Here is a 13,055-nt window from a genome sequence, read left to right on the forward strand (position 1 = left end):
TGTGCAAAGTGAGAGGGGTCAGGGACAATAGTTTGGTAAACAGAAAAGAAAGTCTTGCGAAAGATGAATGCCGGCAAGGCGGCGGGTTTGGATGGTATTGCAGTGGATTTTTTTTAAAGAATAGAGGGTGACAGTGTTCTTGATTGGTTGGTAAGGATATTCAGTGTATGTATGGCTCATGGTGAAGTGCCTGAGGATTGGTGGAATGCATGCATAGTGCCATTGTACAAAGGCAAAGGGGATAAAGGTGAATGTTCAAATTACAGAGGTATAAGTTTGTTGAGTATTCATGGGAAATTATATTGGAGGGAATTGACTGAGAGGGTAAAGGCATGTACCGAGCATCAGACTGGGGAAGAGCAGTGTGGTTTCAGAAGTGGTAGAGGATGTGTGGACCAGGTGTTTGCTTTGAAAAATGTATGTGAGAAATAATTAGCAAAACAGATGGATCTGTATGTAGCATTTATGGATCTGGAGAAGGCATATAATAGGGTTGATAGAGATGCTTTGTGGAAGGAATTAAGAGTGGGAAGTAAGTTACTAGAAGCAGTGAAAAGATTTTACCAAGGATGTAAGGCATGTGTACAAGTTGTAAGAGAGGAAAGTGATTGGTTCCCAATGAATGTCGGTTTGCGATAGGGGTGCGTGATGTCTCCATGGTTGTTTAATTTGTTTATGGATTGGGTTGTTAGGGAGTTTAATGCAAGAGTTTTAGAGAGAGAGGCAAGTACGCCGTTGTTGTGGATGAGAGGGCTTGGGAGGTGAGTCAGTTGTTGGTCGCTGATTATACAGCGCTGGTGGCTGATTTGTGTGAGAAACTGCAGAAGTAAATGTGAATAAGAGCAAGGTTATAAGGGACAAGTTGATTGGGAGGTAAGTTTGAATGGAGAAAAACTGGAGGAAGTGAAGTGTTTTAGATATCAGAGTAGATTTAGCAGCGGATGGAACCATGGAAGCGGAAGTGAGATAGTCACAGGGTGGGGAAGGGGGCGGTAGTTCTGGGAGCGTGGAAAAATGTGTGCAAGGCGAGAACGTTATCTCGGAAAGCAAAAATGGGTATGTTTGAAGGAATAGTGTTCCAACAATGCTATATGGTTGCGAGGCATGGGCTATTGATAGAGTTGTGCAGAGGAGGGTGGATGTGTTGGAAATGAAATGTTTGAGGACAATATGTGGTGTGAGGTGGTTTGATCGAGAGAGAGCAGAAGAGGGTGTGTTGAAATGGTTTTGTCACATGGAGAGAATGAGTGAGGAAAGATTTAGAAAGAGGATATATATGTCAGAGGTGGAGGGAACGAGGAGAAGCGGGAGACCAAATTGGAGGTGGAAGGATGGAGTGAAAAAGATTTTAAGCGATCGGGGCCTGAACATACAGGAGGGTAAAAGGCGTGCAAGGAATAGAGTGAATTGGAACGATGTGGTATACCAGGGTGGACTTGCTGTCAGTGGATTGAACAAGGGCATGTGAAGCGTCTGGGGTGAACCATGGAAAGTTTTGTGGGGCCTGGGTGTGGAAAAGGAGCTGTAGTTTCTGTGCATTACACATGACAGCTAGAGTGTGAACTAATGTGACCTTTTTTGTCTTTTCTTGGCGCTGCGTTGCCCGGGGGGTGGGGGGATGCAGTTTCATGTGTGGGAGGGAGGCGACGGGAAAGGATGAAGGCAGCAAGTATGAATACGTTCATGTGTATATATGTATATGTCTGTGCATGTATATGTATGTATACGATGAAATCTATAGGTATGTATATGTGCGTGTGTGGGCGTTTGTGTATATACATTTGTAAGTGGGAGGGTTGGGCCATTCTGTCATCTGTTTCCTTGCGCTATCTCGCTAACGCGTGAGACGGCGATTAAGTATAATAAATAAATGAATGAATATATATATATATATATATATATATATATATATATATATATATATATATATATATATATATATATATATATATATTTTTTTTTTTTTTTTTTTTATACTTTGTCGCTGTCTCCCGCGTTTGCGAGGTAGCGCAAGGAAACAGACGAAAGAAATGGCCCAACCCCCCCCCCCCATACACATGTACATACACACGTCCACACACGCAAATATACATACCTACACAGCCTTCCATGGTTTACCCCAGACGCTTCACATGCCTTGCTTCAATCCACTGACAGCACGTCAACCCCTGTATACCACATGACTCCAATTCACTCTATTTCTTGCCCTCCTTTCACCCTCCTGCATGTTCAGGCCCCGATCACACAAAATCCTTTTCACTCCATCTTTCCACCTCCAATTTGGTCTCCCTCTTCTCCTCGTTCCCTCCACCTCCGACACATATATCCTCTTGGTCAATCTCTCCTCACTCATTCTCTCCATGTGCCCAAACCATTTCAAAACACCCTCTTCTGCTCTCTCAACCACGCTCTTTTTATTTCCACACATCTCTCTTACCCTTACGTTACTTACTCGATCAAACCACCTCACACCACACATTGTCCTCAAACATCTCATTTCCAGCACATCCATCCTCCTGCGCACATCTCTATCCATAGCCCACGCCTCGCAACCATACAACATTGTTGGAACCACTATTCCCTCAAACATACCCATTTTTGCTTTCCGAGATAATGTTCTCGACTTCCACACATTTTTCAAGGCTCCCAAAATTTTCGCCCCCTCCCCCACCCTATGATCCACTTCCGCTTCCATGGTTCCATCCGCTGACAGATCCACTCCCAGATATCTAAAACACTTCACTTCCTCCAGTTTTTCTCCATTCAAACTCACCTCCCAATTGACTTGACCCTCACCCCTACTGTACCTAATAACCTTGCTCTTATTCACATTTACTCTCAACTTTCTTCTTCCACACACTTTACCAAACTCAGTCACCAGCTTCTGCAGTTTCTCACATGAATCAGCCACCAGCGCTGTATCATCAGCGAACAACAACTGACTCACTTCCCAAGCTCTCTCATCCCCAACAGACTTCATACTTGCCCCTCTTTCCAGGACTCTTGCATTTACCTCCCTTACAACCCCATCCATAAACAAATTAAACAACCATATATATATATATATATATATATATATATATATATATATATATATATATATATATATATATATATATATATATATATATATATATATATATATATATATATAGAGAGAGAGAGAGAGAGAGAGAGAGAGAGAGAGAGAGAGAGAGAGAGAGAGGAAAACAATGCATATGAACGCGCACCACCATGTAACATAAAAACCTCCAACAGCCAAGATCGAACCCGGGACCCTTGTGTAGCAGAAGGGAGCACTACTGCTAGGCTTTGACTTGAGTGCTGTGTAATCAAATACCCATCTTCTAACGTTGGTGAGCAACTGGGTCTCCACTGGTCATCTACCATAGGCTCACACAGCCAGCGAATATATATATATATATATATATATATATATATATATATATATATATATATATATATATATATATTATCCCTGGGGATAGGGGAGAAAGAATACTTCCCACGTATTCCCTGCGTGTCGTAAAAGGCGACTAAAAGGGAAGGGAGCGGGGGGCTGGAAATCCTTCCCTCTCTTTTTTTTTTTCATTTTTCCAAAAGAAGGAACAGAGAAAGGAGCCAGGTGAGGATATTCCCTCAAAGGTCCAGTCCTCTGTTCTTAACACTACATGGGAAGTAAAGTAAAATTATTTTTAAAAGGGAGAACTAAAGGATTCTTGGTGTCAGTGGGAGGTTTGGGCTCAACTCTATAAAATGATTTCTTTGCTAACCTAAGGGATTTATCAATGAAAGATCTAGGGTACTTTAACTTAGATCCAATAGAATATATCTTCTCAAACTCATCATCAGTATACTCTGGAATGCAAATACGTAATGCAATAAGGGACAGAGATTGAAATGATGATGATTTAGTTCTGTCATGTTGAGATGAGTAATAATTGGTAGGTTTTCTGTATATGCTAAACTTATACTTGTTTCCTTGCCAATGGATCATGCAATCTAAAAATGGTAACGTACCATTATTTTCATTTTCTACAGTAAATTTGTACCCTAGATCTTTCAAAATAGATAAATAGATACCAGGGGGGGGGGGGGGTGGGGGGTGTCCTGATTCACGTTCGTCTTGACTCACTGGACGAACTCAAAATAAATAAGTAAACACCACAGTGGGTGAGGGGGAAGGGGATGCGGTGTGGAGGCATATTCTCAGTTTCAGACGGAGGAGTAAATCCAGCTTTTGTGTGTGTCATGAATACCTGAGCAAGGCCGGCCTCTTTCATCTTGCTGTTGCCTCTCTCTCTCTCTCTCTCTCTCTCTCTCTCTCTCTCTCTCTCTCTCTCTCTCTCTCTCTCTCTCTCTCTCTCTCTCTCTCTCTCTCTCTCTCTCTCTCTCCTCTTATTTTATTCTTATCTTTTTTTTTTCTTTTCGTCCTTTCACTCTGTCACTCTGTCTGTCTGTCTCTCCAGAACCATTCCTTCGTGGCGTTGCCCTCCCTGTCTCCTATCATTTCGTACGTATGATCAGTGACAGAGAGACTCCCAGGAGCTGCCAGGTCCCTGGCCCAGCAGTATCAGTGTGTACGAACTGTGATGAACCTTAGGTTGGTGCAGAAACAGATTTAGGTCCACCCACTCCTCCCTTCTCTCCCTCTAAAAGAATTTGTTTCTTCTCCCTTCCTTCCTTCCTTTCTTCCTTCCTTTTTTTTTCCTTGCCTTTACTTTTTTTTTTCAGCCGCAAGTGTCTGCCATTTCTTTCTTTCCGGGTCCACCCAGACAACTTTTTAAGCCTTTGCTTTTAGATGATAGGGTTAGAGGATTAGCAGTGCCGATTATAATCACTGCAATAAAGCTCTGTAGTAATGAAGATTACCACTTCAGTGCACGATAGATGAGGAGGCATTTGTTCTTGCACGCAACTTCTTTGGGTTGTCGTCGCTTATGGAGATACCACTCCTCTTCTGGAAGACTGGCATTGACGACCACGATGTCAGGTTTATTATATCACTATTATCATTATTATTATGATCATTATTATTTGATGGTAGTATACGTTTTCTTTATGAATTCCAAATGGACCCGAAGACTGGAGTTTATAGAACCTGTGCGTGCAACTTCCCAACAGATATGGTCTCTTTCCTTCGAGTGTACTTCACTTTAATTATCCCTTTTTTAGATTCGTGGCAACAGATGATCGCGATAACTGCAGATAAGGAAATGCTGTATATTACAGGGTCGCAAATCGTTTCAAGTTTAATTGAGGTCATTATAGCAGATAATGATTGTTGTCGGCCAAAGTCCTTGTGGAACCTAACATTTTCTTATGTATCTGGTGTGTTATCACTTATTATAATGGATGGGAGTTAACAATTATAGACAGAAAATGTGGAAACACCGAACGGTTAGAAAAATATGAGGTTCTGAGATAAAAAAGGGGCCTATTTGGGGTCAGATCTTGATGTTAATTGTACATGGATAATGTATCTCCTTGATAAACTCGTTTTCCTTTCGACTTTATATTCTCATAAGGCCGTGGTTGCTTTCCGTGGTATGTGGGGATAGTATAAAGTAATGGTTATTTTGTAGCTTTCGAGGAGCTGTTGAGTTACTGAGATGCTTTAAGAAACTACTGTGAAGACGGAGTAAAGGCAAAAGAGATGTATGTACTACAGTAAAGTAACTACAACTGATGGAATGACTTGAAAGATGGTGTGGTGGGTTGTTAGTAAGTATTGTATATCGTGGAGTTCAGGTGAAACGTTTAAGATTAGTATGTGGTATAGTGCTAGGGGACTGGCTAGATACAACGGGGGTATGTTTTTATGTTCAGGATGTCGTGGGTGTATGGAAGATAGGAGAGAGTGAAGACTAGGGTGTAGCGAAGATGGCCTTTGACCTGGCCCGTAAAGGCTAGGTTAAAGGTCAGTGGAGTTGTGGGTGTAGAAGAGGTGAAGTTATAGAGGATAAGGATGTTGTGAAGATGAGGGTTTAGTTTTTCTTTTTTTATGTTGAAGGTTTTAGTCACGGACAGAAGTCCAACATCAAGGTCGGGCCTTAATTGAAATATAGAGATGATAATTAAACGGAAAAAGAAAAGACAAGGGAAAGTGTTTACGAATTTTGAAAGAGGTGAAAAATTCACACACGATTTCGGTGGAGTCATAAGCCGTATGTCAGTGGCAGTAAGACATGCCCGGGCCTCAGCTGTTTGGCATGAGTCACCTGGGAATACATAAGATAAACCATCTTCATTACGTACACACATGTGCTTTGTTTTCTTTACCGAGCCTTCATTTTTATTTCTATTTTCTGAGATTGTCTCCTTTCTTATAGAGCGTCTTATGTTTTCTACAACAGCTGAGGCACTTAGGGTTATTTTTCTTAGGACAAGTCTCAGGAAGTGAACCCATCCTAAGAGCATTCAGGCCACACACTGGAGTGGAGTGTGGAACATGTATTCCTGGTGTGCTCAAACTTGTAGTACTTTGAGATACTTTGAGGAAGGACTTCCTTTACCTAATTGCCTACGACTAGGAAGTAGAGGATTTTGACTATACTTTTCCTTGCTTGCTTTCCCATCTCTGTCTCGATGAAAATCATTTTTATCACATACTTCATACTGGGGGACTGGGGGATTGCTTGAAAGTAGCAGCTGCGTCTGGTTAGGATCTTGGTAACCTCTTGTATCTTAGCCAGTGTGTTCTAATTAACTTCCATATAGTTTCAGAAATCAGTTTGTCTAAACGCTTTACAACTCGGATCTAATCCTGGATGGAATGAAAACCTGAAATCTGTTAGATTTCCGGATACATCACCCGTGTTTACAAAGGAGAAACAAACGGCAAAAGACCACTGCATTCTTTAAGGTTGTGATCGTAGGAGAGATGAGAAACATAAAGATTAGTATAGCAAGAATACTATATTGTTCACTGGCTCATTATACAACATAATTGTCATGGATGTCGATGATGCGATTAAACTCATTGATTATGTCGATGGCCAGGGTCATTTTTTTTCTCCTTTGTTTAAGGGTGAGGGTTTGCCCCCTTTTATTCTAATCCTTATTCAAGTTATCTTATCTTATATCCATCTTCATTCCTGGTTTCCAGTCGATCGGTGTGAATGTAGGGCTGCCTGTGATACAGAGTATAGCTTGCCAACGCCGAGGGTCATAACTCTCATCCCTCCCTGTTGGTCGGGCTTGGGTTGGCCGGTTGGAACCCCCAAGGAATTATCTAATGCCAGACAAGCGGCACAGAGTGTGCATTCCTAAGTAGCATCTGAAGATGCCGCTCTTAACCCATACACTCTGGCTGGAGACAACTTACACGATCGCAGATACTCCCAGAGGCTGGAGGAAACGGGAAAGAATTCCCTTCCAAGTGCGGTAACCCACGGTCTTACGCATGACTAATGTGGTGTCTGATTTCGTTCCGCTGAACGATTGCAGATATGGCCTTTGGGAGTGGGCAGGATATAAATGTAAAATGTAGTCGTAGAAAAAGAGAGTGAAATCTCTTTAACTCATTAAAAAAAATTGTACAAACATACTCATCATGGGCTAAGTCATAAGTCGCTAGTGGCGTGGGTGAAGTGAAATTCTGAATCAAAGCTGCACACAATGTGCCAGCTGTATGATGTAATGCAGCCGTCAGAGACGCAAATAAAGTTTATGAAAGCCAGTGATACGCAACAAAGCCGACATAAATTTACATGTAGCATTTCACGTTTGCGTTCGCATGTAACCCCATGAGGGTATATTTCACGAAATGCACGTTTGCGTACGAAAACCCTGAGGGAGAGAATTGGTTGTAGCAAAAACCTTACGAAGTCAGCTGAGACAGAAGTTCTAGCAGACTAAGAGGATGTATTTGCTTACTGCAGAAAGAGGTAGTTGTCCAAGCCTCCTGCCGAGTGAGAGGCCTCCTCCAGGCGCATGTAGGAGTTCGCAGTGGGAGCAAGAGAAAAGTCCCAGCCCGCTGTAAACAGAGAATTGCTACTAGGGTATAGAAAGGGATGACCTAGCGGGATACAGAAAGAGATGTCCTAGTAGGGTATATATATATATATATATATATATATATATATATATATATATATATATATATATATATATATAGAGAGAGAGAGAGAGAGAGAGAGAGAGAGAGAGAATTCTAACAGTGACTTTAGAAAGAGGATCTACCAGGGTATAAAAAAGATGACCTAGTAGATTGTATAGAGAGATGCTTTAGCAAGGTTATACAGATGATGTAGCAGTGTAGGGAGAAAATAGCCATAGTAGGGTATAAATAGAAAGATAATCTAGCAGGGTATAAATAGAAAGATTATCTAGCAGGGTATAAATAGAAAGATAATCTAGCAGGGTATAAATAGAAAGATAATCTAGCAGGGTATAAATAGAAAGATCACCTAGCAGAGTATAAAGATTTCCTAGCAGGGTATAGAGAGATGATCTAGCAGGATATAGAGAGATCACCTAGCAGGGTATAAAGATTTCCCAGCACGGTACAGAGAGATGATCTAGCAGGATATAGAGAGATCACCTAGCAGGGTATAAAGAGATGATCTAGCAGGGTATAGAGAGATGATCCAGCAGGGTATAGAGAGATCACCTAGCGGGGTATAAAGAGATGATCTAGCAGGGTATAGAGAGATGATCTAACAGTGTACAGAGACTACCTAGCTGGATTCAGAGATTTCTTGGAAGGATTTAGAGATGATACAGGTGGATATAGAGAGACTTTTCCTAACAGGGTATATGTGTAGAGAAAATATAGCAGGACACAGATTTCGTAGGAGGGTATAAAGAGATAATCTTGTGGGAAACAGAAATGGATGTCTTAAGAGGGTACAGGGAGAGATATCTGAATAGGGTACAGGAGGATATGTCTTAGCATGATACAGGGAGGGAATTAAAGAGAGTACAGAAAGGTACGTCCGAGCAAGGTACAAGGGGAGATATCCATGCAAGTTACAGAGAGAGAGAGAGAGAGAGAGAGAGAGAGAGAGAGAGAGAGAGAGAGAGAGAGAGAGAGAATCCTAGATGAGGACAGAAAAAAAAAAACGATATTTTCAGCTCTGCTGCAGGAGAGGGAAATCCTAGCCGGCTGCAGATAATAGAAGTTCAAGCCGGATGCTTCAAAAAAAGAAAAGGGAATTTGCATCCGTCTGGAGATAGATGGATCAGGTTTACTGGAGAGAGAGATGGATCCATGTTTGTTGGAAATAAAAGGAGGAAGGGTTTATTTTCAATAGAGAAAAGAGATCAGAGTTCCAAGTGGCTGCGTTGAGGTCGATGATCCAAATCTGTTGCAGAGAGAGGGATCCGAACTGGGGAGCTGCAGCGAAAGGGGAAAAAGATCCAAGATGACTGCAGAGAGAGAGAGAGAGAGAGAGAGAGAGAGAGAGAGAGAGAGAGAGAGAGAGAGAGAGAGAGAGAGAAAGGATAAGTTTTTGATATAGCAAGAGGGATCTAGACTGGCTTTAGAGGAACGGATCTTATCTGAAATGCAGAAAAGAAGGGTGCAAGATTTGTTGCACAGAGATCTAAGTTTATCGCAGGGAGAGGGAATTCGAGTTTCTTCCTGTGAGAGAGGGATCCAAGATGGCTGCAGAGAGAGAGAGAGAGAGAGAGGTGGAGACCCACCATAAAAGAGGGTCGTGCGGTGGCCGCGGGTTGCCGGAGGCCTCAAAGGGTCTCCGGTCATCCGCGACCAAACAGGAAAATACCCAGGAGGACGAGGGTGCGGTGTCTCCTGGGCCCGGCGGGCACGAGGTCCCAGTAACCTGACGTAGAGGGTTCGGGAAATGGAAGAAAAATAACCGTAAACAGAAGGAATAAAGTGGCCGGTAGTGTCCATTACGGAGGAAAATATGAAATGAAAAAAAGGGAACTGAAAGGAAAGGAAAGTCAGAGAAGAACGCTGATAAAAAAGATTGTGTGGAAGTTTGGAAGAAAGAATGATAGCCAAAAACAAACAATTAAACAGGACACATACGCTGTCCTGATGTATAAAGCAACAGATATGATATATGGTATGTAGGTAGAGCAGCCTCCTAGCAAAACTACTAGCAGGAATACGGAAGTAAGAGAGCTTGTAACAGTAGAGAAGGTCGCAAAAAAACGGGATCTCACGTTGGCTGTTACATTATTGACGAATATCATGTGTAGACATGAGTCTCAGTCACGAGGCTGCCCTCATGACTGTACATTAGATGGAAATCTGTGAAGTTATGGACAGCGAATATTACACGTAAAAAAGGGGAATTCTGGTGTTGCAAATTATTGAGCTATTTCCAGATAATGTTCAGAAGTGAATTGAGAAACAAAAGAATAATGAACTCCCAAGAACCCTTTTAGTTTTACGCGGATGAGAAAGTATACGTTATTAAGAATCAGATTTCTGTTAAGATGATCTCAAATGGGATGTTGTATTCACTGGTCAGACAAGCAGCTCACTTTATGAAGCGAACAGGGATGGGTTAGGTCTGTAAGCAGACAGCGAAAATTATTTCTGCGTGTATAGGATTACTTATCAGCAAATGATTTTTCATTCAGCCACAACTGATACATCGAAACAACAGTAACGGTAACAGCAGTGAGGAGATACCGGCAGCAACCGTAGCCATAGTGAACCTACCACCACCACCACCACCAGCAGTAGCATCGTGTTTACTATAAGCAGAGGTAACAAGAGAAGCAGGACCAGCAGTGGTAGGGGTTAAGCAGGAGTGTCGGCGAGAGCGAGGTCGCTGCTGAGTCTTGGCTAAAATTTTTTCACTTTAACGAGGAATTCCAGGCTGGCACGACCAAATATTCATGAGGCGGAGTCGTGTGAGGAACACACACACACACACACACACACACACACACACACACTAATGACCGGGAAAGTAAGAGCTCCAGGAGTATCCAGTGGGAGTGCTTCGCACGGCTGCCGGTGTAGCCAGACGCTCTCGTACCGTCCTCAGAAACTTACTAAGAGACTCAGGTATGGAAAATATGATACACAGAATATCTTCCTCGGCGTCATCACTACACATGCCTTTAAAACGAAACGAACAGCTTAGTATAAGTAAACACAGTCTTGTAACTCAAAGTATTCAGGTCTGTGTTGTACCTGTGTGTTGGGGTAAGTACACACTAGTGTTCTGAAGGCTCCAGTCTGCGTCTTATGCCCGAACCTGCAAAACCGCTTTGACGAAAGTGCACATACGCGACAGTCTTTATGGGCTGACGAGTCCCCGTGCAGCGTATGTTAAGCAGTTGGATCCTAACCTTGATCATAACCTGTCCCATAATGCAGCGCGAGAGAAGCAGTCACCTGTTTTGTAGTGAGACATTATTTATACTGTGCCTTATGAGAAGGGCGTCGCATCATATTAGCTGGGACTGTCCTCAGCCCGGCCCCGGAGCTCATACTGGTACTCGGTATATTGTACCGTCTACAAGTTTCCCAATAAAGAGAACTATGACAACCGGTTTTTGTTATATGCGTGGAGTCCCCAGTTTCTCGTGTGCGTATAGATATTTTCTTTTTTTTCACACTTCATGATTCCACAGAAAACGTTTAAGATTGGGGGTTATATCCATGCTCCAGCCAAAATATTAGATTCGACTCGTCCTTTGATCATGAACTTGTCTTCACCTAGTCATGTGAAGCTTCACATGTTTCGGCCAAAATATTACATTCGACTCGTCATTTGATCATGAACTTGTCTTCACCTAGTCATGTAAAGCTTCACATATACTGAAGAAAATAATTTTTCTCTCCAATATCGATCATTTTAATAAGGAGATTTTATTCGAGTAACACAATGTTATAGAGTTGCCAGATGTAGTTCATAGTAATGAGAAATTCATGTGATTTTCGTATTAATTTTTGCATATAGTACACTGAATTAGGTCTGAAGACACAGGGGAAAATGTAACTTCAGTTATTAGGATAAATTAGCAAGGTGTGAAGTCGAGTATCTGTGAATGAGGTGTTATAAAAAGTGTTTAGGTAACTCAGATTCCATCTCTACAACGGCAAGTGACCCTCTGAAATATGGAGTCAGATATTAGTTATTATCTTATTTAATAGTAAGTGATATAGCATGAGCAAAACATGGCCCAGTCAAGACCATCTCCTGTGAGAGAAAAGACAATGGAAAAAGAAAGTAGAAAATTAATCAAGGCTCCGCTTGTGTTTACATTACTTGTCTCGAAGAGGGATTACGAGGGAGATCATGTGCTACAAGGAATTAATGAGAAAGACTAACGAGTAGGAATATTCAAGAGACCAGAGAGGTCCCAGTAGCCAAAAGGAACAAATATCTACTTACGAAGTAACGCTGCATGTCCAGTGAACTGTATGATTCATAAGCGTGGCCTTAACTGGAGGCGGAGATGGGCATGTTGGTGACGACCGTGTGCCAAAGTGGGACCTGCTGGCCACTCCGACCATCAATCCGTGTGTCAGTACTTCGATATCTGGCGCCAAGGTTAAACTGGGCCCTTCGGTGTAGAGACTAAGTTAAGTTCTGGCTAGTAACTAGACGGTCACTCAGTCTCGAAGCATGTCAGCAGTGCCCTTATGATTCATGAGGAGATACACTGATCAAGATAAGAAGATAAGATAAACTAGAAAACCTTGATAGAAAACGAGGATGTTCCACAATGTAGTTCTGCTGACTCAGATTCTCGGATTGTATTCGAGTTTGTGTTGCTCGAAAACAGTGGCTCATCATTTGTTGAGATATTCACCCAAGAAGTCCATCATAGTTTTTCTTTTCGTAAACTGTTTTGCTTTTAACTCTGGATGTCAAGGTACTGAGAAAAACTTACCATGTAATTCTACCAGCTGTAAATCATTATTATTTTACGGTCCAATATTCTTTTCGTCCAGAATTTGGCAATGAATTCAGGAAAGTAACCGATGAAGCATTGATACGGATACATTCCCTTGAAACGATGTTTCCACTGATACCATTATCATCGAAGATCAATGAAAATTGAAAGAATTAAGTTTTTTCTGAGAGTCAAATTTCCTCTTTTTATCTGTATTTATA

Source organism: Panulirus ornatus, chromosome 31, assembly GCF_036320965.1.
Source record: "Panulirus ornatus isolate Po-2019 chromosome 31, ASM3632096v1, whole genome shotgun sequence".
In the NCBI taxonomy this organism is placed as follows: Eukaryota; Metazoa; Arthropoda; class Malacostraca; order Decapoda; family Palinuridae; genus Panulirus; species Panulirus ornatus.